General features: G+C 45.4%; 1 long non-coding RNA gene across 1 annotated transcript in view; it reads right to left on the reverse strand.

Moving 5' to 3' along the window:
* Nucleotides 1-1695: 1695 nt before the first annotated feature.
* LOC140611004 (uncharacterized) overlaps nt 1696-12452 on the reverse strand; it is a 35066-nt gene continuing 24309 nt past the window's right edge. Inside the window, exon 2 of the long non-coding RNA XR_012012399.1 lies at nt 1696-3081. This is a non-coding gene — a long non-coding RNA (uncharacterized lncRNA). The remainder of the gene's footprint in view (nt 3082-12452) is intronic.

The raw sequence follows: 12452 nt of genomic DNA on the forward strand, positions 1-12452 counted from the left end.
AGCGCGGAGTCTCAGGGAGCAGCACAGTGCCACCCACTGGAGGCCAGAGGCGCTGAAGCCCACCCCGCCTCTGACCCCACAGGTGCATCTCCCAGGCAGATGTGCACCTGACAATCAGCGCCATGGGCCATTCCCAGACCCCGCACAGACCACTTGCTGCCACCAAGTTGTTGGACCACAGAGGCTGCAGAGCTTGAGCTCTGCCTGGAAAGTAGGGTCTAGCTTCCTTTGTACTTTGTGCTTTATTTTCATGTATTTTCTTTGATTCTAGTTTATAAATTGCCTTATTTTAATTTTGATGTATGTACCTTATATATTTCTTATGTTTAGTTTCATGGTACTTTAATTGTGTTTCTTATTTTGGGATTTAGAATCTTTTAACAACCAGGCCAAAATAATCTGGTGTTCTTTTAGGAGGGCAATTTTTATTGTTTTTCTTGGTTTTTCTTTTTCCTCCTTCTTTCTTTTTTGGAAAAAATAATGAGATGGAGAAATTCACCTTCATAAAATAACATGAGGTAGTACTCAAAGCCAGGAAGTTCATCCATTCACATATATGATGTCTAAATACAGTTTAAAACAATGATTATAAAGTTAACAGCTGGGCTGGAAAAAGAGCACAGAAGAAAATAGAGAATCCCTTACTGTAGAAATAAAAGAACTAAAATCTACTCAAGCCAACGTTAAAAATGCTATAACTGAGATGCAGTCCCAAGTGGAAGCCTTAAAAACAAGGAAGGTTATGGACCACAGAGGCAGACTGGGAACTCAGCCACTTATTAAAGCAATAACATTCATATCATAGGAGACTCAGAAGATGAAGAGAGAGAAAAGGTGGGCCTTGCTCAGCCATTATAAATGACAAATACCCACCATTTGCTTCAAGGTGGATAACTGGAAGGCATTATGCTGAGTGAAGTAACTCAATCAGAGAAGGACAAACAGTGTATGTTCTCATTCATTTGGGGAATATAAATAATAGTGAAAGGGAATATAAGGGAAGGGAGAAGGAATGTGTGGGAAATATCAGAAAGGGAGACAGAACATAAAGACTCCTAACTCTGGGAAACGAACTAGGGGTGATGGTAGGGGAGGAGGGCTGGGGTGGGGGTGAATGTGTGATGGGCACTGAGGGGGGCACTTGATGGGATGAGCACTGGGTGTTATTCTGTATGTGGGCAAATTGAACACACACACAAAAATAAATTTATTATTAAGAAAAAAAAAAGAAGGAAGAAAAAGTGGCACCTGGGTGGCTCAGTCAGTTAAGCTTCTGACTTAGGCTCAGATCATGATCCAGGTCCCAAGGAAGTCTCCCTGTTCAGCAGGGAACCTGCTTCTCCATCTCCCTCTGCCCCTCTCGCTCATGGTTTTTCTCTCCTCTCTCTCTCAATTAATTAAATAACGTCTTTGAAAAAGACACAAACAAACCCAGAATGAAGAGAAATCTCCCATGTAGAAGAATTTCAAACAGTTTGTGCAGACATTCCACCCTCAAGTTCATGAGCATAGCTTCCCACTCTTATGTGTGCAATACACATAGTAACTTCCTTCTACAAAATATATTATGAAAAACTTAAAAAGTAATGATAATATAATATTAATAATAATAATAAAGAATCACTTTACTACGGAGAAAGCTGACAAACACTACATCAGCAAAATGATCAGATCGATACCAAGACTGATAAATTATGTTGATAGTATCTATCCTTTATATGATATAATAAAAATAGCAGTATATCTCTGTATATAATCCACAAAAACAGTTCAATCATGAGATAAACAACAGACATGTCCCAACTGAGGGAAATTTTACAAAATACTCTACTTCTCAAAACGTTCCAGTTCAACGACAGCAAGGAAAGGCTAAAGACTGTCACAATCCAGAGGAACCTAAGAAAACATGAGGACAAATGGAGTGTGATATGAGCAATGGTAACTTAGCAAAAACTATGGAAATCTGAATAAAGCATTGTCCTTTGTTAATGCAAATATTTTAATATTGATTCATTAGCTAATATTTGAACCATACTAATATATCAATAATTGGAAAAATTGAGTGCAAGTGAATGAGAATTCTCTTACTATCTTCTCAATTTCCCTATAAATCTTTGTTTTTTTCTAATAAATAAGTTTTATTTTGAAAATTGAGTTTAATAAATCAGGCTCCAAGTGTGAAGACAATTCAAGAATAGTTGAAGTAACTTTTGCCTTATTCTTAGAGAGTTCCTTCGTTGGGAACAAAGTAAAAATTTTATATCAGAAGGAAAGAAAAACACTTATGAACACGTACAATGCCTTCTCAACCTGAAAAGCAGGAAAGGATAATAAATAGCAAAAATCAGATAAAAAAAAACGTCTATTATAATAGACACCATATTGCAAGTGCATTTAAAATTAGCAAGGCATAACATTTATCTCCTTGACATTTGTCTTCCAAAGAGTTCACAGTGTTTCAGTGTCAGTTGAAACAGGGGAAGAATTTCAGGGAAGAATCCTTCAGATAATAATAGGACCATTGGTAATAATGTCTCTCAGTTATTTCCAAATCCATAAAGATGCATTTTCTGATGAGTGACTGAGCTGTGAAGAAATAGTTGAGAAAGCCTCATCCCTCTGAATTACTAGTGTCAGAATATTTTAACAATACTACTACGGATAGTACATTATCCATATTAACAGTCAATACGTCTCAGATTGGAATCTGAGCAATCAGATGGGCAGAGAAAAAACGCTTTGACTTGCTCCTCATCTTTTAAAGGCAAAGGAGAACTTTTCTATATACAACGTCAGTTGTCAAGATAGCCTTAGGGAATAAGAGTCTGCAGCCTCAAATCCCGCTGCATAGCTGATACGCCGATCTTCAGGTCTTCCTGATCCCAAATCCCGGGGCTTGTCCCTCAACACAGGCTGCCACGCTGAGGTCATTTGCAATTGCTCTCTTAGGAGCTCCGGGGAGGGCGGCAGGAGCTAGAAAGTATGGGACGGGACGTGGGGAGGCCGAGAACATTACGGCCATTCCACTTTAAGTTCAGCATTTGCACAAGTCCAGCAATCCCAGTCCCCTGTGAAGAAGAGCTGAAATTTACATTATTTCAGTTACAGGAAAAAAACAAAAATTTACAGCTTAATGTCCTACAATGCCCCACAATAGAATAAAAACTGAGCCGAAGCCAAGGGCTGGAAGCCCCTATTAGAATGAGAAGAGTGCTCAATGCCCTTGAAGGCCCCATATCAAAATGTGAACAGAACTTGAGGAATTGCTCCAGCCCTTCTGGAGGTCCCCGAGACCAGGCCCTTAAAACTAAGTTAAAACTGTCCTCGGGGTCCAACTCCCTGCTCCACTCTGTGGGGTATACTTGGACCCATGCTCGAGGTTGTAAAACAACCCTCGTTTGTTTGCATTAGTGTCGGCTCCTTAGTGGTTTCTCGGATTCGCCATCCTGTGCACAACACCCCCATGTCCCCTTCCCACCTGGACTGACCCCTGTCTTCTCCCACCCAGGCTGACCCTCAGTCACCTCCCCGCCCACAACAGCTCGGCACAGGCCCTCACACAGGTCCATGGGCATGCTGGGCACTCCCGCCATCCCCAGCTTCCCAGGGGAAGGAAGGAGGTTTCGGCAGGACACACTCCCATGGTGGCCCCTGGGCTCCCTGCCCAGGATGGCACCTGGTGACATGTCGGGGTCTGAGTCCCTGACGCTGGCTCCTCCTCCCCGGTATTCCCGCAGGAAATGAAATAAGAGGCCCTGGTCTCCTCCAGGGACATCAAGCAGGTGGACCTGGACATCAACATGACGTTCAGCAGTCACATCATGTTTTGGGACTACTACGGGGTAGGGTGAGGCTGAGTGGCCAGGGGGGATTGGGCCCCGGGGGAGGACTGGTGGCTTCTGGGTAGGGAACATGGGGCTTCTGAGGCCGGGGGAAGAACAGCAGCCAAAAAAACACAGCGGCTTGGTAGGGTGCTGGGGATGAACTCCGTGTCTCCACCCCTGGTGTCTCAGGGATGAGGAGGCCACTAGGATGGGGCCTCCAGGGTTTGCCATGTGAGCTGAACCCCAAAGGGGTGACGGACGGCACCCTGAAAACCAGGTGCCTGGGTGAGGGCCATGGGGGGCATTAAGGGGACCTGGGGGCAGGTTGCATGGCTGTGACTGGAGGAGGACACACATTGATCCGATGAGGGTCTGAAGGGTCAGAGTGACACCCACCCTCGGTGCTTTATATATTGTTAAATTCTATGCATTTAATTTGAGACAACTTGCAATTTGTAAACATACGTAGTATGATGACCCCCAGATAATGCGCCCAGTCCAGCCAGGGTCCTGAACTGACCACACGGGGTCCCTGAGGCAGGTGTCACAATAAACCTAAGACTGTGGTCGCCTTTATCTGTAGATGTCTCGGTGTGCATCTTAGAGGAAGGGGATGCCCTGTGTCCGCAGGCCCCCCACGCCATCCCCTTCATTCCCCACCCACACACTATCCCCCTACATCATTATCCCTCATGGCATCCCCCCTACACCATCCCCCTCACACCCACACACCCCCACACAAAACCCACCCACACTATACCCCAACACCATCCCCCCTACACCATCCCCCTCAATCCACCACCATCATACCCCTGCCTCCACACCATCCACTCACACATCATCTCCCCTCAGCAAGGACTCAGTGCAGCTGCCCCCTGTGGGACATGTTCAGCCTCCCCATGGTTCTCTGGACAGCCTGCTACCATCAGAAGCCCGGTGTCCCATAGTGTATCCAGGGTTTGCAGGGAGGAGGAAAGACAGGGAGCCCCCGACATGGTGGGTGCAGGTGCTTGGAGCAGAGGAAGCACTGTGCCCTGCCTCCTCCTACTCTTCCTCCTGGAGGGCGGCACAACCTGCACAGGACACCAGCCCCTAACCCAGAGGGACCTGGGCTGACTTGGGTCCAGGTTCTTTGGGGGCTGGGTTGATTTGAGCCCCCACCAGTCCCAACTCAAAGACTAATGGAATCAGGCCCCAATGGCCCTGGCCAGCCCTGGATTCTGGCCCTGGGCTGAGTGAGCCCTCTCACAGCTGGATGTGGCCTCCTGGGCCCTGGGCGTGCCCTACAGACACAGGTCGCTGATCTAGGGCAGCCCTGGGGATCCCAGGACACACCAGTGTGGGGAGAGGAGGGGTAAGCCGGTGGGGCCCACCCACAGCCACACCAGGAGGCCGGCTCCTCCAGGTGCTCCAACCCCAGAGAGCCCGAAGCCGGGGTCCTGCTGCCCTGCGGGGACCCAGAGCAAGAGCCCATGAGCTGAAGGTCCAGGTCAGCTCTGCTGTCCTCAGAACCGTCAATCAGGCTGAAACCTCAGGACACTCGCCCCCACCCGGAGCCCACACATAATCCCAGGTGGGGGACTCCAGCACCCACCCCCCCACCCCGTGTGATTCTTGCCCCCCCTTAAAGGACAGAAAGGGGGATCCCTGGGTGGCGCAGTGGTTTAGCGCCTGCCTTTGGCCCAGGGCGCGATCCTGGAGATCCGGGATCGAATCCCACGTCAGGCTCCCGGTGCATGGAGCCTGCTTCTCCCTCTGCCCATGTCTCTGCCTCTCTCTCTCTCACTGTGTGCCTATCATAAAAAAAAAAAGGACAGAAAAGTCTCCTTCCCCAGGGGAAGGCACGAACTCATGGTTCTGAGCCTTTACTGTAGAAAGTCAATAAAGTGTTGTGGTGTGAAAATGCAGAGCCAACCCATATCTGGGTCTCCCAGAACTATGTGCACGGGGCGTGGAGAGACCCCCAGAAAGGAGGAGGGGCACCACCTAGGCCCCAACCAGCCCCTGCAGGGGTGCTACCAGGCACAAACAGCTGACCTCCCCGCGTGCCTTCCAGGGGAGGCCGGACCCACTGCTGTACATGGGAATGTGGCCGAGCCGAACTTCCAGCTCTGCTGACCCTCCAGCTGAAAGTTCCTGCACAAGTGAGCCCCGGCATAGCCAGGAGAGCCCAGCTAGCCGCCCAGCGCCAGCACCAGAAATGATGTTCGGCCAACCATTTCAGGGTTTTGGGTGACCCAGCCAGAGGATCTGATGGCTGCACGGGATAGCTGCATGTGATAGACACACACGCAGCTCAAAACCCAAAAGTCGGAATCCCCCCAATGTTGTCAAACAGCAGCCAGATGGTTACATACACTACGATGTGGTCCCCAATAGGATATTTGGAAAACGCTATAAGCCATGACTGCAGAGGTGTTGGAGGTATGGAAATGTCTTTGCTGTGTTCCAAAAAGGGAGGCAGAGGGGCAGGAAGCATCCTCCGGAGGGGGGGGGGCCTCCTAGGAAAGGAAACCAGGTCCCTGTGAAGGCTACGGACGGTGAAATCTTTCCTCCTCTCTTTCAGCTTCTGATTTTCCTCCTAAATGCCATTTTCCTCAATCATATTAGCAAGAATTTATTTTATGTTTTTAAATTTCTTTTTATTGGAGTCCAATTTGTATGAATTCTTTCTTCAGCAAGGGTGTCATACAGGAGAGAAGGAGAGAGAAAGATTTTCCCAGACAGGCAACATATAAAGGAGTTCATGACCAATTAACCAGTCCAGTATGGAATTTTAGGATGGGCTCTTCTAGTGGGGGAAAAAAAGAGACCAAAAGCAACAAAGACAAGAAAGGCCCAGAGAACATCACCAGAAACACCAACTCTTCCGGTAACACAAATGCACAAAGTTCATATATTTGAATAATCTCTCTGAATGCTGATAGACTAAATGCTCCAACAAAAAGATATAGGGTATCAGAGGGGCTTAAAAAACAGGATCTGGGATGTCTGGGTGGCTCAGGGGTTGAGCCTCTGCCTTTGAATCAGGGTGTGATCCTGGAGACTTGGAACGAGTCCCATATTGGGCTCCTGGTGGGGAGCCTGTTTCTCTCTCTGCCTAATTTTCTGCCTCTCTCTCTCTCTCTCTCTCGCTCTCTCTCACACTATCATAAATAAAATTATTATTAAAAAAACAACATCCATCTGTACGCTGACTACAAGATGCTCACCTTAGACCTATAGACACCAACAGATTGAAAGTCAGGGGATAGAAAATAATCTATGATGCTAATGGATATCAAAAGAAAGATGGAGGACCCATACTTATATCAGACAAACGAGATTTGAAACCAAACCCTCAGGGACACCTGGTGGCTCAGTGGTTGAGCATCTGCCCTCGGCTCAGGGTGTGAGTCTGGGATCCCAGGATCAAGTCCCACATCAGCCTCCCTTTGGGGAGCCTGCCTCTCATTCTATGTTCCTTCCTCTGCTTCTCTGTGTAATTCTCATGAATAAATAAATAAATATTTTAAATTTCAAAAAAGAACAAATACTGTAAGAAGAGATGAAGAAGGGCATTATTTCATAATTAAAAAGACTCTCTATTATGATAAAACAACAAAATATTTATGCTGCCAACATGGGAGTACCTAAATATAGAAACCACTGTTGGTGGGAATGTGAACTGGTGTAGCCACTCTGGAAAACTCTGTGGAGGTTCCTCAATGAGATGAAAATAGAATTGCACAATGACCCAGAAATTGCCTGTTGGGGATTTACCCCAAAGATTCAGATGCAATGAAACGCCGGGACACCAGCACCTCGATGTTTATATTAGGAATGTCCACAATAACCAAACTGTGGAAGGAGCCTCGGTGTCCATTGAAAATTGAATGGATAAATAAGATGTGGTTTATGTATACAATGGAATTTTACTCAGCCATTAGAAATGACAGATACCCACCATTTAATTCAACATGGATGGAACTGGAAGGTATTATGCTGAGTGAAGTAAGTCCATCGGAAAAGGACAAACAGTGTATGTTCTCATTCCTTTGGGGAATATAAATAATAGTGAAAGGCAATATAAGGGAATGGAGAAGAATTGTGTAGGAAATATCAGAAAGGGAGACAGAACATAAAGACTCCTAACTCTGAGAAATGAACTAGGGGTGCTAGAAGGGGAGTAGGGCGGGAAGTGGGGGTGAATGGGTGATGGGCACTGAGGGGGACACTTGATGGGATGAGCACTGGGTGGTATTCGGTATGTTGGTCAATTCAATACCAATAAAAAATAAATTTATTTAAAAAAAAATCCAAAAACTTAATATTTATGCTGCCAACATGGGAGTACCTAAATATAAAAACAAATTAACAAGAAACGTACAGGAACTCACTGATAATAATACAATGACAGGGGATTTTAACACCTACATATGGCAATGGACTGATCGTCTATGCAGAAAATCAACAGGTGAACAATAGCCTTGACACACTGGACCACAGGGACTCAACACATATAGTCTGAATATTTTTTCCTAAAGCAGAATACACATTCCTTTCAAGTGCACATGGGACATTCTCCAGAACAGATCATATCATGGCCCACAAATCGACCCTCAACAGGTACAAGAAGGTTGATATCACACGCTGTATATTTTCGGACCACGACGCTATGAAACTCGAAGCCAACAGTAAGAAAAAAAATTGGACAGACCAAAAATACTTGGAGATTATGAACATCCTACTAGACAATGAATGGAGCAACCAGGAAATTAAAGAGGAAATTTAAAACAAATGAAAATGTAAACATGTTTCTCCAAACCTCTGGGATGTAGCAAAGGCAGTCCTAAGTGGGAAGTACATAGCAATACAGGCCTACCTCAAGAAACAAGAAGTCTCCAATACACAACCTAACCCTATACCTAAAGGAGCTGGTAAAGGAATAGCAAACAAAGACTAAAGCCTACAGAAGAAGGGAAAAAATAAAGATGAGAGCAGAAATAAACAATACAGAAACAACAAAACAGTAGAATGGAATAACGAATCTAAGAGCTGGTTCTTCAAAATAATTAATAAAATGGATCAAACCATAGCCAGCCTTATCAATGAGAAAAGAGAAAAGACCTAAATAAATAAAATCATAAATGAGAGAAGAGAGATCTGAATCAACACCAGAAAAATTAGACAATTATAAGGGAATACTATGAAATTATACGCTAACAAACTGGGAGACCTGGAAGAAATGGACAAATCCCTAGAAATGTGCAAACGAGCAAAACTGAAATAGGAAGAAATAGAAAATGTGAACAGACTCATAACTAGCAAAGGAATTGAATCAGAAAGGCACCTAGGTGCCTCAGTGGTTGAGCATCGTCTTTGGCTCAGGTCATGTTCCCAGGGTCCTAGGGGATCACATCACACATCAGGCTCCCTGCATGGAGCCTCATTTTCCCTCTACCTATACCTCTGCCTCTCTGTGTTTCTCATCAATAGATAAATAAAATCTTTAAAAAAGAAGAAAGATAAAAAGATGAGAAAGGACCCAAATAAAATCACAAATGGGAAAAGAGAAATATCAACCAACACTACAGAAAAACAAACGATTATAAGAGAACATTAAGAAAAATTATATGCCAGCAACCAAGAACCTGGAAGAAATAGATCAATTCCTGGAAATATATAACATAGCAAAAATTAAAAAGGAAGAAATAAGAAACTTGAACCGACATATAACCAGCAGAGAAATTGAATTATCAATCAAGAATCTCCCAACAGGAGATGCTTAGATCAATAGAACAGAATGGAAATCCGAAACAAGATACAAACCTGTAACTCTATGATTCATTAATGGACAACAAGGCAGGAAGGAATATCCAAAGGCACAAAGAGAGTCTCTTCAACAAACCCTAACACTGACCCAAGGATAAGAACAAATGGTGTTGGGAAAACCAGGCAGCCACATGCAGAAGAATCAAACTGGACCACTTTCTTACACAATATATATAAAAAAAAAATTCAAAATGGATGAAAGACCTAAATGTGAGACCTGAAACCATACAAAGAAGAAAAGATAGGCAGCAACGTTGTTGACATTGGCCATTGGATCTTCTTTCTAGATATGCCTCTGAGGTGAGGGAAACAAAGCAAAAATACTATTGGGACTTCATCAAATTGAAAAGCTTCTGCAAAGTGAAGGAAACAAACAAAGCTAAAAGGCAACATACAGGAGGAGGGGCAAGATGGCAGAATTGTAGGGTCCCCAAATCACCTGTTCCCACCAAATTACCTAGATAACCTTCAAATCACCCTGAAAATCTACGAATTTGGCCTGAGATTTAAACAGAGCCCAGATCGAATGCTACAGTGAGAAAAGCTCATGATTCTATGAAGGTAGGAAGATGGGAATAAGAAATAAAGAAACAAAAGGCATCCAAGTGTGAAGGGCCCTGAGAGGAGCCCGGCTAAGGATGGGCGAGTGTCCACAGGACAGAAGAGCTCTGTCCTGTGAGAAGGAGGAGCTGCACCAATCTTCCAGGGTGGAATGGCGCCTTCAAGGAGTCAGAGAAGAACCCCAGGAGGGCGGGGATGCCCTAGGGCTCCCTGGGACACTAACAGAGACCTGCACTCCCAGGAGAGTGCACCGAGTTCCCTAAAGGCTGCAGGGCACATGCATTGACCAGGGAGTAGCACTGAGGGGCTCTGGCGGTGGCTCTGAGTGGAGGGGTTAGCGCGGCTCCGGGAGCACCTTGCGGTGGCACCTCCTGCAGAGGAAGAGGCGCCGTGTGGAGGGGGCTGCGCGGCTCCAGGTGCAACTCGGAGGGGCTCAGGCGGTGTCTCTGCAGTGAGGCAGCTGTGTGGCCGGGAGCGAGAATCCAACAGCGCAGGCCCCGGAGCACAGGGCGCCAGGACACAGCCCAGGATTTGGCCTCCGCTGGGACAGGCAGAGGCATGGAGGGCCCAGGATAGCAAGGACGCTCCTGCTCAGAGCTGACCAGATCAGCGGCCCTGCCAAAGAGCCTCCAGGGCCTGCAGATGGACTGCTCCCAAGTTACAGCGGGGGCTGAATACAGGTTTCCAGAGCTGGCCGCTGCCACTGGGGTTGTTCCTCCTGGGGCCTCATGGGGTAAACTAACCGCACTGAGCCCTGCACCAGGCAGGGGACAGAGCAGCTCCCCCAAGTGCTAACACCTGAAAATCAGCACAACAGGCCCCTCCCCCAGAAGACCAGCTAGACCGACAAGTCCAAGGGAGGTCAAGGGACTTAAAGTATACAGAATCAGAAGATACTCCCCCATATTTTTTTATTTCTGATTGCTTCCCCAACCCTCTTTCCCCACTTTCTTTCTTTTCTTTCTCTTTTTATTCTCTTTTTTCCTTCTTTCTTCCTTTATTCTTTTCCCTTTTCTCTTTTCTTTCCTTCTTTCTCTCTTCTCTTTTTTTCCTTTTCCCAATTCAATTTGTTTTTGGACACTCTGCACTCAGTAAAATGACTAGAAGGAAAACCTCACCTCAAAAGAAAGAATCAGAAACAGTCCTCTCTCCCACAGAGTTACAAAATCTGGATTACAATTCAATGTCAGAAAGCCAATTCAGAAGCACTATTATACAGCTACTGGTGGCTCTAGAAAAAAGCATAAAGGACTCAAGAGACTTCATGACTGCAGAATTTACATCCAATCAGGCAGAAATTAAAAATCAATTGAATGAGATGCAATCCAAACTGGAAGTCCTAACTACGAGGGCTAACGAGGTGGAAGAACGAGTGAGTGACATAGAAGACAAGTTGATGGCAAAGAGAGAAACTGAGGAAAAAAAAGAGAGAAACAATTAAAAGACCAGGAAGACAGATTAAGGGAAATAAACGACAGCCTGCGGAAGAAAACCCTACGTGTAATTGGGGTTCCCGAGGGTGCCAAAATGGACAGAGGGCCAGAATATGTATTTGAACAAATCCTAGCTGAAAACATTCCTAATCTGGGAAGGGAAACAGGCATTCAGATCCAGGAAATAGAGAGATTCCCCTGCCTAAAATCAATAAAAACCGTCCAACACCTCAACATTTAATAGTGAAGCTTGCAAATTCCAAAGATAAAGAGAAGATCCTTAAAGCAGCAAGAGAGAAGAAAATCCTGACCTTTATGGGGAGGAGCATTAGGGTAACAGCAGACCTCTCCACAGTGACCTGGCAGCCCAGAAAGGGCTGGCAGGATATATTCAGGGTCCTAAATGAGAAGAACATGCAACCAAGAATACTTTATCCAGCAAGGCTCTCATTCAAAATGGAAGGAGAGATAAAGAGCTTCCAAGACAGGCTGGAACTGAAAGAATATGTGACCTCCAAACCAGCTCTGCAAGAAATTTTAAGGGGGACTCTTAAAATTCCCCTTTAAGAAGAAGTTCAGTGGAACAATCCACAAAACAAGAGCTGAAAAGATATCATGATGACACTAAACTCATATCTGTTGATAGTAACTCTGAACGTGAACAGGCTTAATGACCCCATCAAAAGGCGCAGGGTTTCAGACTGGATAAAAAAGCAGGACCCATCTATTTGCTGTCTACAAGAGACTCATATTAGACAGAAGGACACCTACAACCTGAAAATGAAACGTTGGAGAAAAACTTACCATTCAAATAGTCCTC

This window comes from Canis lupus, chromosome 2, assembly GCF_048164855.1.
Source record: "Canis lupus baileyi chromosome 2, mCanLup2.hap1, whole genome shotgun sequence".
NCBI classification, from domain to species: Eukaryota; Metazoa; Chordata; class Mammalia; order Carnivora; family Canidae; genus Canis; species Canis lupus.